This window comes from Gossypium hirsutum, chromosome D07 (assembly GCF_007990345.1).
Source record: "Gossypium hirsutum isolate 1008001.06 chromosome D07, Gossypium_hirsutum_v2.1, whole genome shotgun sequence".
Classification (NCBI taxonomy): domain Eukaryota; kingdom Viridiplantae; phylum Streptophyta; class Magnoliopsida; order Malvales; family Malvaceae; genus Gossypium; species Gossypium hirsutum.
In genome coordinates, this window is record NC_053443.1 from 52853261 (window position 1) to 52870799 (window position 17539).

General features: G+C 34.2%; 1 long non-coding RNA gene and 1 other non-coding gene across 2 annotated transcripts; both read right to left on the bottom strand.

Annotated features, from left to right (window-relative positions):
• Positions 1 to 146: 146 nt before the first annotated feature.
• On the bottom strand, positions 147 to 15806 carry LOC121219536 (uncharacterized). The gene is made up of 3 exons (XR_005916351.1): positions 15628 to 15806; positions 11917 to 12049; positions 147 to 292 (listed from the first exon to the last, which is right to left on the bottom strand). It is a non-coding gene; the product is annotated as an uncharacterized lncRNA (long non-coding RNA).
• LOC121219773 (small nucleolar RNA R71) lies at positions 4157 to 4261 on the bottom strand. The gene has a single exon (XR_005916664.1). It is a non-coding gene; the product is annotated as a small nucleolar RNA R71 (small nucleolar RNA).
• Positions 15807 to 17539: the final 1733 nt, after the last annotated feature.

The following is a 17539-nucleotide window of genomic DNA, read 5'->3' on the forward strand; positions in this document are numbered from 1 at the left end:
TCCAAAAACTGTTCCATTGCAAATTTTTACTCTTTTATAGTTTCTTTGTATTAACTATCATTTCGGCATACATAACACCAAAACATGTTCTTAAATATCCATTTCATCAGCTAATCATTTTGAATATTTACATGCTATTCATTAGCCATATCATAAGGACACACACACAATGACTAAGTCCCTATACATGCCATAACTTAAAATGTTTCGAATCACAAAATATCGAGATGGTCTGTTGATAGTGTGAAACGATCTCCGACGTCTTTACGATCTCTGAATTAGCTTGGCTATACTATAATAAAGAAGGAAAATAAAAGGATTAAGCGTACAACTTAGCAAGTTTACAAGCAAATAATAACAACATTTATCATAAATAATCATACTCATAAATTATCATCAAGAATCATGGTCTTTGCTTCTTCTTTACTTACTCTCTTACTTATTTACTTACTTGCTTACTTAAATAACTCATGATTATAACTTACTTCTCCCTTGCTAAAATTTCTTTCTCAACTGATAACTGAGATGTTTTCAACCCTTATAACTCACCTAAATCTATTTATTATGCTTTTACCTGAACTTTCATATAACATAGCCTGTTTACTAGCCCGTTAAACCACTTGGAATACTAAGGATACTCAGGTCTCCTATCTGAAAATAGCATGCCAAAGCCATGTCCCAGACATGGTCTTACATGGGAGTTCTCATATCGGTGTCCATGCCATGTCCCAGACATGGTCTTACGGGGGACCTCTTATCTCGGTGCCAACGCCATGTCCAAGACATGGTCTTACATGGGACCTCTCATAACCTCAATAATGCCAATGCCATTTCCCAGACATGGTCTTACATGGGATCTCATTCCCATAATGTCATGACATTTATATCCGATACATTCCTAATGTTTCAACGAGACTTTTTAACACTGATTCTCTGTCATCTCATACTTGAGTCAACATTAAATAATTTCATAAAATAAGTACATAATTGCTGGAAAATAAAACATTAATAATAATTATTGAAATATTGCATTTATTTACCATAAACTTACCTTAGTACATAATACGATCAAATATAACAACTTAGTCCTCAACCTTTTTCTTTCCCCGGTCTAACTCTAAATTTTGTTCCTCTTGATTTATAAAGAAAATTTAGCTTATTTAATACTCACATTCATCAAAACAGTCATTGACTCAAACTTTGGCAAAATTACAAATTTTCCCCTAAACTTTTGCATATTTACACTTTTTCCCCAAAGCTCAGAAATTAAACTTCACCCCTTATTCTTATGTTTTATGATATGTTGAACATCTTTCCCTTCTATGGCAACACCAAATTCCCACTCTAACATTTACTTATGAACATTAGGTATTTTTACCGATTATGTCGTTTTACTCGTTTTTACTTAAAATCACCTAGCAAAAGTTGTGTAACATAATTTCAAGCTTCATATTCTACCATAAAACACCAAAATAAACACATTTCACCTATGAGTATTTTTCCAAATATGAACCCTAACATGAATTAATGGTCGAATAAGCTAAATCGAGCTACGAGGACTCCAAAAACGTAAAAAAAAATTAAAAACGGGGCTTGGATGCACTTACTATGAGCTTGAGAAAGTGAAGAAACCCGTTTTATGAAGTCTCTTGAAATTCGGCCCTATGGAAGAAGATGAGCACTTTTTGCCATCTTTTTCCCTTTGAATTCTTTTTATTACCAAATGACTAAAATGCCCTTAATTAAAACTTTAGTTATTTTTATCTATGCATGCCCATTTTTGTCCATGAAAATATAATGGTCTAATTACCATTTAAGGACCCCTACTTCAATTATGCACTTCAATTAAATCCTTTACCATCAAAAATTCATATTTACCCACTTTTGCAATTAAACCCTAATATGCAATTCAGACATGCAATCACTGAAATTTCTTATTGGTATTCTAACACATGCATCCAATCAATAATAAATCATAAAAATTAATCACAATAAACTTTTCTATCTCAAATTCGTGGTTTCGCAACCACTGTTCCATTTAGGCCCTATTTTGGGATGTTACATCAACCCTCGGCTTACAAATCCAAATCCCGTATGTTTCCCAGCAACCCTCTTTAAAACACTAAACATTTCCTAGGATATTGCATCATCCCCGACAGTATAAGCCCTAGACTCAGTCTCAGCAGTTAAGTTCCTATAGTCTTACTCGTATCTCACTGAGGTATACTACCCATCAAAGAAAGCTTAGCTTGAGCCCCCCAACGACGACTGATAAATGATAAAACTAACATATTTTAATCTCATTCTTAATGCACTTTTGGATGATTATTTATGCAAATTGGTGAATTTGATGCTCCTGATCCTTTTAATTCATGTTCTTATACTTAGGTCAAAAGAAGAAAAAATCAGAGAAAAAGAGCAAATTGTAGGAACCACACAGGCTGGACATATGCCCATGTGAGCCACACGGGCTGGACACATGCCTGTGTTCCAGCTTGTGTATATTTTCCAACCTGCTTCCCAAACACGCGAAAAAAACATAATTTTTAGGCTTTCAGAGCATTCTAAAGTCTATTCATTCTAAATATAAGAGAGATGAGAGCCATCAGAGAAGATCGAAGAAACATTTGAAGAACACCATTAAGAGCCAACTCAGAAGGGAATCTCCATCAAGATTGAAGATCTCTTTTTGATTTCTTTAAAGTTTTTATAAGTTTCTTTATGTCTTCTGGTTATTCTGACTTGGAGATGTTTTCATTCAGGATTATGAACTAATTCCCTAGATACTTAGGAAGGTTGAAACCTATGATGAATTCTATTATTTAATTTCTATTTTACATGATAAATATTTGATTCTTGTTCTTAATTATGTGTGCTTATTTCTTGTTTTAATATCTTTGGGATATTATTTAATTTTTAATATGCTTAATTCAATGGAGGAAAAGTCCCTGTTTAATAGTAGATTTAGCATAATTGAGTGGAGTTGCATGCAATCATAGAAGTAAGACGACATAAATCTACCAGATTAGAGTCAAATCTAATAAGGGAATCCATATATATAATTAATGCGACGATAGGGGCTTTAATTAAAAAGAGATTTCAATTAACCAACCTAGAGTTAGTTGCTATTACTCTCAAAAGAGATATTAGCATTATTTAGGGATTTCTACGGATCAAGTCACCAAGTGAATAAATCGTTTAATTCAAATTAATAATAATAGATGAAGTCTAGGTGGATTCTTTCCTAGGTATTGTCTCTCTCATTGATTATTATTCTGTTGCTTCTTTGATTTATTTTCTGTTTCATTCTTTAGTTAAATTAGTTTAGTAATTTTAATTTAAAATCTATCACTCCAATTTTTTGACTAGATAATAGGAAAACAATAATTACTAATACTTTTAGTCATTATGGATACGATATATCTACTTACTGTAGCTATACTATTATTTAATAGGTGCGCTTGCTTTTGTCGTAAATTTTAGTTAGTACAAAAAACACACATCAAGGTTTTGACACCGTTGCCAGGGACTAAATATTTGGAACACTTTATTTTTATTAATTTAGCCTATTTTATTTTATTTTATTTTATTTTTATATTTTTGTTTTAGTTTAGTTTAATTTTTATGTTCTAATTTTTCTTGTTTGCTTATAGCAAGTTCTTTTGATTCATGACTAGAAAAAACCCATCGGGACCATTGTTATTTGACAGTGACATTGAAAGTACTGCTTGCAGAAATAGTAGAAAAGCAAGGTAGAATCAACTACCTCCTACAGTTGTTGCAGCTCTTGTTCCTCGTATTATGTACAATTATGACAAGCCCACTTTGACTGGGGAATCAAGTTGTGCGACCCACCATTGCTGCAAATAACTTTGAACTGAAGCTAGACACAATTTAGATGGTACAACAGTATGTTCAATTTGACGGTTTGCAAGATGAAGATCCAAATACTCATTTGGCAAATTTCATGGAAATCTGTAACACTTTCAAAATAAATGATGCCACTGATGACGCCATTCGTTTATGGTTGTTCCCATTCTCATTGAGGAATAGAGCTAAACAGTGGTTAAACTCTTTACCACGAGGTTCTATCACTAAAGGGGCTCAAATGATTGATAAATTTCTGCTAAAGTACTTACCACTGACTAAAATAGCCAACATGAGGAATGACATGTCTTCCTTTGTTCAGTAGATTTAGAGACTTTATATGATGCATGGGAAAGATATAAGGACTATTGAGATGGTGCTCTCACCATGGGTTACCCTTATGGTTGCAACTTTAAACCTTCTACAATGGTTTGAATCCCTCAATGAGGCAGTTAATCGACGCAGCAGTCGATGGAACACTTGACAATAAAACACCTGAAAGTGGCTTATGAGTTTAGTAAGGAGATGACACTGAATAATTATTAGTGGCGATTCATGAGGATAAAGTCGATGAAAGTAGACGGTGTCTTTAATTTAGATGCAGTCACCATGTTACCAAATCAGGTAAAACTATTAAATAAGAAAATTGATAGTTTATATATTTCTACACAGGTACATTAGGTGGTGTAATGCAAAAAAAATGGATATGGAATGAATAATCTAGAATGTTTGCCCTTCGATCCTAGCACAGAGAACGATCAAGTCAATTATATAGGTAACAATTTTAGGCCTCAAAATAACCCTGATAGTAACAACTATAATGCAGGTTGGAGGAACCATCCCAATTTCTTTTAGGCTGGTCAAGGAAATCAAAGAGCACAACGCCCTCTAGGCTTCCAACAACTACCTTATCAGCAAGAGAAGAAGCTGAACCTTGAGGAGATGTTCACAAAGTTTATCTCAATGCTGGAAATCCATTCTCAAAACACTGAGGTAGCACTAAAAAATAACAAGCATTGATTCAAGGACTTGAGAACCAAATAGGTCAGCTTGCTGAACTAATCTCGAAACGACCACAAGGTAGCTTGCCTAGCAATACCGAAACAAACCCAATAGAGCAACTTCATACAATTACTGTTAGAGATGAAGATGGGTTAGTTGAATCTTAACAAGAATCGAGGCAAGAAATTGTAGTGAATAATGATGAGGCTATGGAAGAAAGGAAAGAGCAAAAACTGGTGGTTCAAGAATATAAAACTCGGGTACCATATCCTAAGAGTCAAAGAGAGACCACACGAATGAAAAATTTGGTAAATTTCTTAAGCTCTTAAAAAAATTACACATTAACTTATCATTTTTTGAAACTCTTTTACAGATGCTAAATTATGTTAAATTTCTAAAGGAGCTGTTGGCAAACAAACGGAAGTTAGACGATTCGTAGACTCTAGAGCTCAATATAGTTTGTTCGGCCATCTTACAAAGTAAACTACCCAACAAACTCAAAGATTTAGGGAATTTTACTATTCCTTGTCTAATTGGTAGTTTAAATATTGATAATGCTTTGACTATTATTAATGCCATGCCCTATAAAATGTTTAATCAACTAGGTCTTGGGAGACCCAAACAAACTAGGATGAGTATTCAATTAGTGTATAGAACCATTAGATATCTAGGGGTGTTATTGGGGACGTGCTTGTTAAAATTGATAAATTCATATTCCCCGTTGACTTTATTGTGTTGAACATGGATGAGGGTAGTGAGGTACCTTTAATTTTAGGATGACTCTTTTTAGCCACTATTAGGACTATTATTTATGTTGGTACAAGTGAGCTTGTACTTTGTGTAGGTGACGAGAAAAGTATTCTCCAAGCATGTCATTCTGTGAGAGTCTCTAGTGATAGAGATATAGTAAAAGTTCTGTTAATGTGAGTAACTATGTGGCTCAACCTTCTTTGCAGGAAATTCCTCAAAAAAACATGATGGAGACAGTCTACAATCAAAGTGCCAGAAACTGAACAACATATGAAGAATGAATGTTACAACTCAATGAACTACACGAATGGTAAACACATGACAAAGAGAAACAAAAAAAAGCACGATAAAGAGCTGATGCTACGCCATGATGAGCACGTGATGAGAATAAACCAATTAAAGGTTGGGGACAAAGTACCGCTGGACAAAACAGATCTGCAAATCTCTCCTTTAGAGCTCGAGTTAAACGGATTAAACCCATCTACGGTACGAAATGTCTTTCCATACAGTACAGTCGAGGGAACTTATTCTAAGTTCAGCACGTTTAAGGTAAACAATACTCGAATCAAACATTATTTTGGTAAAAAAATTGATGACGAGGAAGAGGAGCTTCGACTTGGTGAACCACTGTGACCGCGTAAATACAAGGTAAGTCGAGCTTAGACTCTAAATAAGCGCTTTTTGGGAGGCAACCCGAGTGTTTAACTTTTGCTAATTCTTTTAATTTTCTTGCATGCTAATTTAAATTTAAATTTAAAAAAAATGTGTTTTTGACCTACACAGCCTGGATACACGAGCGTGTCCCAGGCCATGTGCAGAATAGGGGAATCGACAATAAGTCACACAGCCTGACGATATGGCTTGTGTCCCAAGCCTTGTGCTTAAGGAAGCAAATGACATAAAGTTACACGGTGTAAAAACGTGGCCATGTGAGTCACACGGGTATGTCATTGGTCTTATGAGTCTTGGAACTTAATTTTTTCAAATTTCAAAGGATCTACAACCTAATGTGGTCCACATAGGCGTGTCCTAGGCCGTGTGAGTACTGGAGCTAATTTTTAAATTTTAATTCCAAGTCAATGAGTTACATGAGCAAGAGACACTGTCGTATGGGAGGCAAGGCTAGGACACACGGGCATCTCTGAGGTCGTGTGAAGACTGGACTCACTTTTTAAAATGCACACAGCCTGAGGGATGTGCACACAGGCATGTAACACGGCCATATGGCCCAACACAGGATTTTACATGACCGTGTCACCCTTTTTAACCCAAACACTAATCCTCTTTTCTTTTTACTTTGTCTTTTTCCCACCCCAACACCATAGCTGCCGTCAAACCCCTCTTGCAACTCTGGCCACCTCCGACTATCCCTCTTCCTCATAAGACCATCCACCTCTTTGTCGCCTCCACACCCTCACACCCATACCCACACTCTCTCCCTTATTTCTCTTTTCTCCCTCTTCTCCTCACCTTTCGAGCCACCACCCCTACCGAACCCCCTTCTCCCCTTGTTGAACCACCACAACCCCTTTCTTTCCTCTTTCTTCCCCTAACTAAACCCCCTCAAGCCTTCCTTCCCTCGTCGTGCCAAACCCCATGCCTTTCTCCCTCTCTTTCTTTTCCCTCTTTTTCCCCGTTTCTTTTTTCCTTCACCATCGACCAACGCCACCCCCATTCTTCCCCTTTCTTTTTTCTTCCCTCTACAACCCCACCCCGCCGCCCGCCCCTCTCCCAAATTCTCCTCCCTTCCATGATGACCCGACCTCATCCTCATCCTTTTCTGGCACTGGCTAGCCGTGTCTATCGCATGCACCACCATCCCTACTGTTTGCCCCTTCCCTTACTTTTATTTATTTATTTATTTATTATTTGTTATTTTATTTTTCTTATATTGGTAGTTTTTTATCATTAGTTTTTTATTATTTTTTTAATACTTTGATGATTATTATTGTCATTGTTCTTATTTTCTTAGCCATAGGGGAATCTGTTTGCGATAACCTGTTTACTCGTATTATTTTTAGTCCATATTATTATTATTGGTATTATTTTTATTTATTATTTTCGCACTTTATTTACTACTATTTATTATTCTTGTTTCTTTTGGTATTACATTTATTATTATTATTTTTACTATATTCAATATTGATTTATTTAATTCGTCAAGCTGTTGATGTTGACTTCGATTATTGCATGGGTTATTAGATTGCCTCTATTATGATTGGTTCGTCTATTTGCTTCATTTGGTTTTCCTATTTGATTATTTTATTTTATTGAAAATTCTTCATAACAAACACAAGAGGCAAGTTCAAGGTGGTTGTCCTCGCTTCGAACAAGTGAAAGACTCCGAACGCAACCTAATCGTTGGGTGCTTCCGTCAATACACGCCATCCGTGCCTCTGATTTTCTCAGGGTCCTCGAGAGGACCTATATTAGCATCTTTGATAGATATTGTTCAGATTAGGCTGTTGCATTGATTGAGCGGCTTTAGAGCAGGTCCAGCTAGCTGATCGTGTCCACGCAATGATTACTACAACTCCTTAGGACCAATTTTTCTTCATCGTTGAGCCCAGCTATTAGAGCTTACTCTCGATTTTTGTACAAAATTCCTCTTACAGCAAGTGATGTTGACACACGATGAGCCGAATACTATAATTTCAGACTCGGTGACACAACGCGTCATATAAGCGTCGTAGAGTTCGGAGCTGTATTATGACTCTACACTGAAGAGTTCATGAGTGCCAAGGGCTTTCTTACTTTATACCGACACATCCACTGCTTGCCTTCTTTATGCTGGGTTGACTTTACTATGAGTACAACATCCTATGATGTGAGTCAATCAAAGGGGACTTCCCTACCTCTAGCCTTGCGTTATATTCATTCCATATTGGCTCATAGTTTGACTAGCTAGAGAGAGAGCACTAGCGTAATTGGTACAACTGACGCTTATTTTTTATAGAGGATGGCCACGGCGCGCACCTTTAATCTTGCTTATTTCATCGCCCTACCTGTCCGCCATCAGACAGAACATAGTAGGAAGAATCCTATCTGTTTAGGCCCTTACGTGACTCACCTTGCACGCCATTTCGGTCTCCTTGACACTCCAGAGTAGTCCTCCTCCTTTAAATTAGTTGGACAAATGACCCCACAGGGGTTATCCAGTATGGGTCAATTGAGGATGATCGAGCAACTTCGTGGAGTGGATCCTCTTTAATACCGATTATCTTATTCTGACCCTCAAGATGAAAATGAGGACTTCACTGATGATGTCCCCTTCCACCACGAGGATCCACCTCATCCTCCATCTCAAAGTCACTGTCCTTCTACTTTTGCTGCCACTTTAACAAACCTCTCCGAGCGGTTCACTCGTTTGGAGTAAAACTATTTTGAGTGGTTTGACAATATTGATGTGACTTCGTAGTAGATCTATCAGCACTTCCACATCTCCTCTTCAGTGCTGGTGCCTCACGATCACTATGCCTTCAATGATGAATACCACTGATTTTATTTTTTTTTATTTTTTATTTTAGTTGTTTTATTTTTATTGTCTTAGACTTATTTCGTTTATTATCTTTTGAACTATGTTTTTATTTTTATGGTTGCTTCTAATAGAGTTTGTAACCTCTTAATATTCTTCATTATTATTTTTATTTTCTTATTAGTTTGCTCAGAATCATGCACTACATTTAGATTTGCCTACAATTCCGGTTTTCATCATTCTGGCGATTTCATCCAATATTCAGGGCAGTTTCAATTTTCTCTCTCTCTTATGATATTCTGCTTATACTGTGCTTATATATGTTTGTACATTGAGGGCAATGTACATATTAAGTGTGGGGAGGTTATTCATATATTTATTAGAAAATCCATAAATTATTTCTTGTGTTCAAGTAATTTTCTCATATTTCCATTAGAGTGAATTAATTTCCATTTGGAATTTTTGTTGATGTGTTTTGGATTAATTTGTAGAAATTTGTGGATTTTTTTATTTAAACTTAAAGACATGAGAGAACCAAACATGATAAGTTATTTTTCAGAATTAAAAATTTTAGGTTGTTTCCCTGAATTGAGGTGTTATCTTGAAGTTTTAAATTTACAAGTTTGACATAAAAAACCATGATTTTTTTATGAGATGTTGAGCCTTTAAAGCATACATTTTTCATGCTCATTCTATTGTTGGTTATGAGAATGTCAACCTAATTTGTTGTTTTAGAACTTGCTTCGATTATGCATGTCGAGACCACACATTTGATTTGATATACTGAGATGACAAAGGCACTTAGCTTTTAACCCACTTATCCCATAAAAAGTCTATCTTTGTAATTAACCCTTAGTAAACCCCATTGAGCCTAACACACCCTTTCTTGATTTACCCATTAATGTTAACCCATAACCCATTTTTTCATTCGTTGTGACTTTTTCTGTTTTATTGTCTCTTTTTTTGTCGAGATTTGATTTGGTTAGTTGCCTAGCTATGCTCTTCTATTTGATTTGCTGAATTATTTCTTATTGTTCTTGAAAAGAAAAGTATCGAAAAAAATATATTGATTATTAATTAGTTTTTTGTTAATTGAGCTTGAACAGTTAAATTCATTTTTTGAGAAGAAGCTCATTTTTTTCTTTTTGAATAGTTCTTGATTGATGCACTTGTTGTTAATTCAACATTTGTTTGTTTTCTAGTTTGGTAATTTAACAACTCGATCTTGATAATAACCATCTTTTCTGACCTTTCTCCACACCCTTAACCTAAGCGTTATTACAACCTCTTAAATTCCTTTTGATTAGTGTGTCATATCACTTTACAGTGATGGTGATTTGATTTTCAAGTAAGCTTATGGTATTAACATTTCTTGTTCGACTGTTGAGTGCTTATTCTTTAACCTTAAACACTTTGAGTGATTTGAGTGGATCTTACTGAGGATGTCAATTCTTGTCGATTTTGAATTAAAGGTAATTACTTAGATAAGGGGAGATACCTATGCTTTCGTGCTTTAAAAATTTCAACTTGGATTGTTTGAATATTTAGTGCCCTTTTAGTTGAATTGCCAATGCATGATTATTTGTGAATTATTTTTGAAACATTATTGATGAGAATTATAAGTTAAGAAAGATTAATTTTAATGTGATTTGAGGATTTTTCTTGAGGACAAGCAAACGCTTAAGTGTAGGGATATTCGATAAATGATAAAACTAACATATTTTAATCCCATTCTTAATGCATTTTTGGATGATTATTTATGAAAATTGGTGAATTTGATGCTCCTAATCCTTTTAATTCATGTTCTTATACTTAGGTGAGCATTTGGGAGTAAAAGGACTGAAATTCAAAGAAAAAGAGCATATTTTAGGAGCCACACGGGTTGGACAAACGCTCATGTGCCAACCCGTGTCGATTTTGTAACTTGTTTCCCAAACACATGAAAAAACAAATTTTTAGACTTTCTGAGCATTCTAAAGTCTATAAATACAAAATAGAAGAAGAGATATGGGAGCCATTAGAGAAGATCGAAGAAAACACTCGAAGAGCACAATAAAGAGCCAACTCGGAAACGAATCTCCATCAAGATCAAAGATCTCCTTTTCATTTCTTTTGAAGTTTTTATGAGTTTCTTTATGTCTTGTGGTTATTCTAACTTTGAGATGTTTTCATTCAGGATTATGAACTAATTTCCTAGATACTTAGGGAGGATGAAACCGATAATGAATTATGTTATTTGATTTATGTTTTACGTGATAAATAATTGATTCTTGTTCTCAATTATGCGTGTTTATTTCTTGTTTTAATTTTTTCAATGTGCTTAATTCAGTGGAGGAAATGTCTCAGTTTAAGAGTAAGTCTAGCATAATTGAGTGGAGTTGCATGCAATCCTAGAAGTAGGAAGACATAAATCTACCAAATTAAACTCAAATCTAATAAGAGAATCCATAGATCGAGTTAATGCAATGATAGGGGTTTTAGTTAGACAGAGATTTCAATTAATTAACCTAGAGTCGGTTGCTCTTACTCTCAAAAAAGATATTAGCATAATTTAGGGATTTCTACGAATTAAGTAACCAAGTGAATAAATCGTTTAATTTAGATTAATAATAAATGAAGTCTAGATGGGTTCTTTTCTGGGTATTGTATCCCTTTCATTGGTTATTATTCAGTTGCTTCCTTGATTTATTTTTTGTTGCGTTCTTTAGTTGAATTAGTTTAGTAATTTTAATTTAATACCTATCACTCCAATTTGTCAGCTAGATAATATGAAAGTAATTACCAATACTTTTAGTCCTCGTGGATACGATATCTCCACTCACCGTAGCTATATTATTGTTCGATAAGTGCGCTTGCCTTTGTCGTAAATTTTAGTTAGTATGGAAAAAACACATTAGCGGCCACCTCGCCCACAGGCACCATGTCCACGAGAACCACGAGTGCTCATTGTCTTATCTACAATTTTCAAAATTTTATGATATCAGTTTAAATTTTAAACCTTAATCTTAAAGTTTTATCAGAATGCTTATTAGTGTACAAAGAGTGTTCTGCTACACTATAGTCTCTAACGGTCATTTCTTATACTAAAGTATCACATACAAGTATATCTAAAGTATAACTAAGGTTTAAGGCTCTTACTTGGATTGGCGACAAAGTCTCGATTTCACTAATTCAAAAATCTAAAGATCATTTCAAAAAATTTAGTTTAAAACAAAAGTTTCTTAAAACATTTTGGACCCAAAATACACAACCTGAGTTTTGAAACCTGACTCTGATACTGCCAAATGTAACACCTCATACTCGACCTAGATGTTGTGTTTGAATCAAGGAGATTACATCATACAAGCAAGAGAAAAAAACGTTTAGCTTAGAAGAAAAAACAACTTCAATGAACGGTAAATTTAATTGAACCAATTTTTGAAAACACAACGATTTTCTGAAATCACAACTTAATCGTATTGTTAAAACCAAAACCAATTTACTTGAAAACATTTGTGTGCTAAAACATCTTGGGAGAATCTCAATTACTCTTGTAGCAGAAAACCTTATAATTTTTTGTATTTAAAATCGTGGTTCATTTTTATTTATCATAAGTTAAAACACTCATAGACGTTTAAAACCTTTGCGTAGTATATATCAAAATAATGCTAACGAACTAACCAAGAATTAAAAAGTCCATAATAAAAATAAAAAACCCAAAACAGTAAAAATGTAAATAATAAATAAAAAAATTTCTATAGTGCACAATCTAAAACCATGAAACCCGAGCTTCGGAGTCACCGTCCATTCTTAGGTCAAAGGATTACCTAAAACAAAGCATACGAATCGTGAGCTTTAAGCCCAGTGTACGAAATGGCCCATATTTTCAGTACAATTCTAAATGTATAACAGAACATTTTATAACATATCTTTCCAAGTACTTCATAACATATCAAAATATATATGGATCATATCTAGTCATATCATAGCATTTCGTGTTGAATCATAGTATAACATATCATATCAGACCATAGAATAGAATATCATATCGAATCAAATCATAGTATAACATATCATACCCATCCCTCATCCACTGCACACTATCTCCGTCCAACCAATCACACCATATAGGTCTACAAGACTCCATCCATCCAATCACACCAATATGTGGCGGTATGCCACTCATATATTTGCAACTGAGCTGCCACACATAAATTTACGATTTGGCCACCATAATTGCAGTATAAACTACCATATAACACTTCCTCTATTATATAATATCCCACCCTAAAACATAAACAAGTCATAATCATATATCATACTTATATGTATCATAAATCATATAGCATGCATACTTACATATTTTCATACCAACCATAACATATCACATGATTAAATGGTACATTTCCTACTTAACATACCTCCAAAGCTTAACCATATAGTATCGAACTTAGGCTTCTCGACCCCATACGATGCCTATGAACCCACAATTGGGCAAAAATAACCACACGGCCCAAAAAGCCAGCCCGTGTGGTCCACATGGCCTACCACACGGTCTGCAATGTTTCACATGGTCATGTGCTCTACACGGCCAAGCCACACGGGCTGTAAGATTTCACACGGTCTTGTGCTTTACACGACCAACCAACACAGCCTGCAAAAATAGCCTAACACACAGCTATATGGCATGGGGCAGATTCAAAAAACAGCCTCTGATCCATGATTTTATCAAATTTCAAATGAATTTTTGGGTCGTTTTCACACACTTGATAGCAAAATTGCTCCACTACACAACTAAACACTAAGCACCCTACCAATGGCACCAATACCAAACATTTACAACTTCAATTTAACACAAAAAATTCCATTTAGATTCACTTTTGCTCTCATGAAAATAGTCCTTAATAGTTAACGAACACTTACCACAACTTACAAACCACAATACCAAATCAATCAAAAGAAATCATTAACCAAGAGATATACGCTTAGAAACAAAAAACCCCAACTTAGAAAAAAGTCACCCTTCTTATAACTTACTAACACGATCAAGACCACCACGAGAAAAAGAAAGAATGAGCAAAAATCAGGATCACAACAAGCCTTAACAGTGTACTTACGCAACAAAATAAGGATTTGTAAAGGTTCAATAAACAAAGAAAAGGGGCGGCATTGGCAAAAAAAATGAAGCAAATAAAATAAATACAATAAAATATGAAACAAAATTGGAACAAAGAAAGAACATGCAGACTACAAGGGAGGGTAGTGTGACAGTTCCCAAAGAGAAAATTTAGGGATTTTCTTTTAATAAAATAAAATATTTAAAAGATTAGTTTGATCCAAAAACACCCATTAGACATTTAATTTACAATAAACTCAATAACTAGCAAAGCCTAAGCCAAAAATATTCCTCACTTGCACATAATAAGACTCAAACTCAAGACCAAGAAATAACAAAATGCTTAACCACTGTACCACCAAGCTCATCGTTGTCACAACCCAACTAGTAAAATAATCTAAGCCCTAAAGCTTAAGCTCAACATAAATCCAAAATTAAATAAAAGGTCCAATACAAGGAAATCAAACTTAGGACCTAAAGCAAACTCTCAAGGCACTTAACCAACACATCATATCAAATAATTTTTCAACTATACACATTTAAAAATAAACAATTTTAGGGCATTACAACTCTCCCCTTATAAAAGAATTTTTGCCTCAAAATTTACCTAACTCGAAAAGGTAAGGATACTGTTGACACATCAAGTCTTCAAGCTCCCAAGTGGCTTTCTTAGAACCATGATTCTGCCAAAGTATTTGAACAAAAGGAATGATCTTTCTCAAAACCTTAACCAAATACGATATCTACAGACCTAAATCTCGAGTCCTTCAAATAGCCCCTAATCGAGTACAAAAATTGGGCAAAAAGGCCCACATAACCCAAAAAGCCAACCTGTGTGGTCCATACAGTTTGCAACGTTTCACATGGCTGTGTGGTCCACACGGCCAAGCTACATGGGCTGTAAGCTTTCACACGACCGTGTGCTCCACACGGCCAAGCCACACAACTTGCAAAAACATACACAGCCATGTGGCACACACAGCCTACCACACGACCTAACACACGACCATGTGGCACTCAGTAGTTTCAAAAAACAACATCTGATTCACGATTTTATCAAATTTTGAATGGATTTTTGGGTCATTTTAAAATACCTAATAGCAAAATTGCTCCACCACACAACCCAACACTTAGCACCCTACCAACAACACCAAAACCAAACATTTACAACTTTAATTTAGCACAAATATTTCCACTTAAATTCACTTTTCATCTTAAGAAAATAATCCCTAATCAATAACAAACACTTAACACAACTTATAGCAACTCCTCCAATAACTTAATTTGTTGGAGGATCATCTATCACCACACGCTCTTCCCCTAACCATGATTATAAACCACAACACAAAATAAATCAAAAGAAATCATTAACCAACATATTTACTCTTAGAAACACAGAACCCCAACTTAGAAAAAAGTCACCCTTCCTACAACTTACCAACACGGTGAAGACCGCCACGAGAAAAAGAAAGAATGAGTGAAAACCAGGATCACAACAGGCCCTAACGGTGTACTTACGCAACAAAAGAAAGATTTGCAAAGGTTCAATAAACAAAGAAAAGGGGCAGTGTTGGCACAACAAATGAAGCAAATAAAAGAAAAGAAATAAAATATGAAACAAAATTAGAACAAAGAAATGAACATGCAGACTACAAGGGAGGGTAGTTTGACAGTACCCAAAAAGTAAATATAAGGATTTTCTTTTAATAAAATAAAATATTTAAAAGATTAGTTTGATCCAAAATCACCCACCAGATTTAGAATTTACAACAAACTTAATAAATAACAAAAGCCTAAGCCAAAAATATTCCGTAGTTGCACATAACGAGACTTGGACTCAAGACCAATAAATAACCAAATGCTTAACCACTACACCACCAAACTCATTGTTGTCACAACCTAAAAAACAAAATAATCTAAGCCCTAAAGCTCAAGCTCAACATAAAGCCAAAATTAAATAAAAGGTCCACCACAAGAAAATCAAACTTAAGACCTAAAGCAAACCCTTAAGGCACTTAACCAACGCACCATATCAAATTAGTTGTGAAATACACAGAGCTAAAAATCCAAAATTTTAGGGCATTACAAACCAAATAGTTTTATAATATAAATTTAACATTTATAAAATTCAGCACTAAAAATTCAACATTTAATTTTTTTCAACATTTAAATTTTCAGTTTATCAAATAATATATTAATTTCAAGCTCTTTGAAAATTTATTACTATCAACTTATTTGCTAATTAATAATTCTAATTAAGGTGAGTTAAAATTGACTTAACTGGTGAAATTGAATCAATTCTATTAAACTGGGTTAAAAAGCTTGGAATTATTGCATAAAAATTTAAAAAATTAATAAATTAACAAAATTATTAGAAACATCTTTTAACAAAATTTTTAAAAAGAAAATAATTTTTGAAATATTATATTTCAATTTATTTATATTTTATTAACAAAATTTATAAAAATTTATAATATATTTAATATTTTTATTAATGCATACCATTAACTTGTGCATCACACTAGTAAAAAAACTAATAAGATACATCAACATTTTAGGCAACAATCCAATGTGTCATCATTAGGGGTGTTCAAACTTTAACCAAATTAACTGGCCGAACCGATCTAATTCGGTTAATCGGTCGATTAGCTGATCTAGTTCGGTTGGAGATTGGTTAAAAGTTTTTTGAAATTTCGGTTAACAGTTAATTCAGTTCGAAATCGGGTAATTAACCAAATTAACTTAACTTAATAAATAATATTATATATAATATGTTTTAGGCTATTACTAGTTCGGTTAATTTGGTTAATTCAGTTGCAGTCAAATAAACATTATAAATTTAATTTTTATATGTTTTAACAAAAAAACGAAACATATAAATTTGGTTAATTCGGTTAACTGACTGAACTAATCGAAATATTCGATTCAATTAACCGATCAATTAATCGTTTGAACACCCCTAGTCATCATAATATTATGACAAGTGACCTATGTAACACCCTATATTTTGGGTTAAAAGGTTTAAAGTTTGAAGTAAGGGTCTGCGAGTAGGTTGAACAATTGGGTTAGTTTCCATGTTTTAGTGTTAGAATGGATCTGCGGTCTGGTGGTGGGTTGAGTGTTAGTGTATCTTTAGGTCTCGGGTTGGAGTCATTGTGAGTGTTTTAGAGGAGTCAATTTTATTTTGATTTCGATACTTATTTTTTTATTTTATTTTATTTTATTTTTATTTTATTTTGTTGATATCTGAAACAGGGAGTTATCCCAAAAATCTTTTCACGTTCCTCCTCCCTTCCTCTTTCACACGTTTTGTTTTTCTCTTCTTTCTCTCTTAATTCTTTTTGGCACGA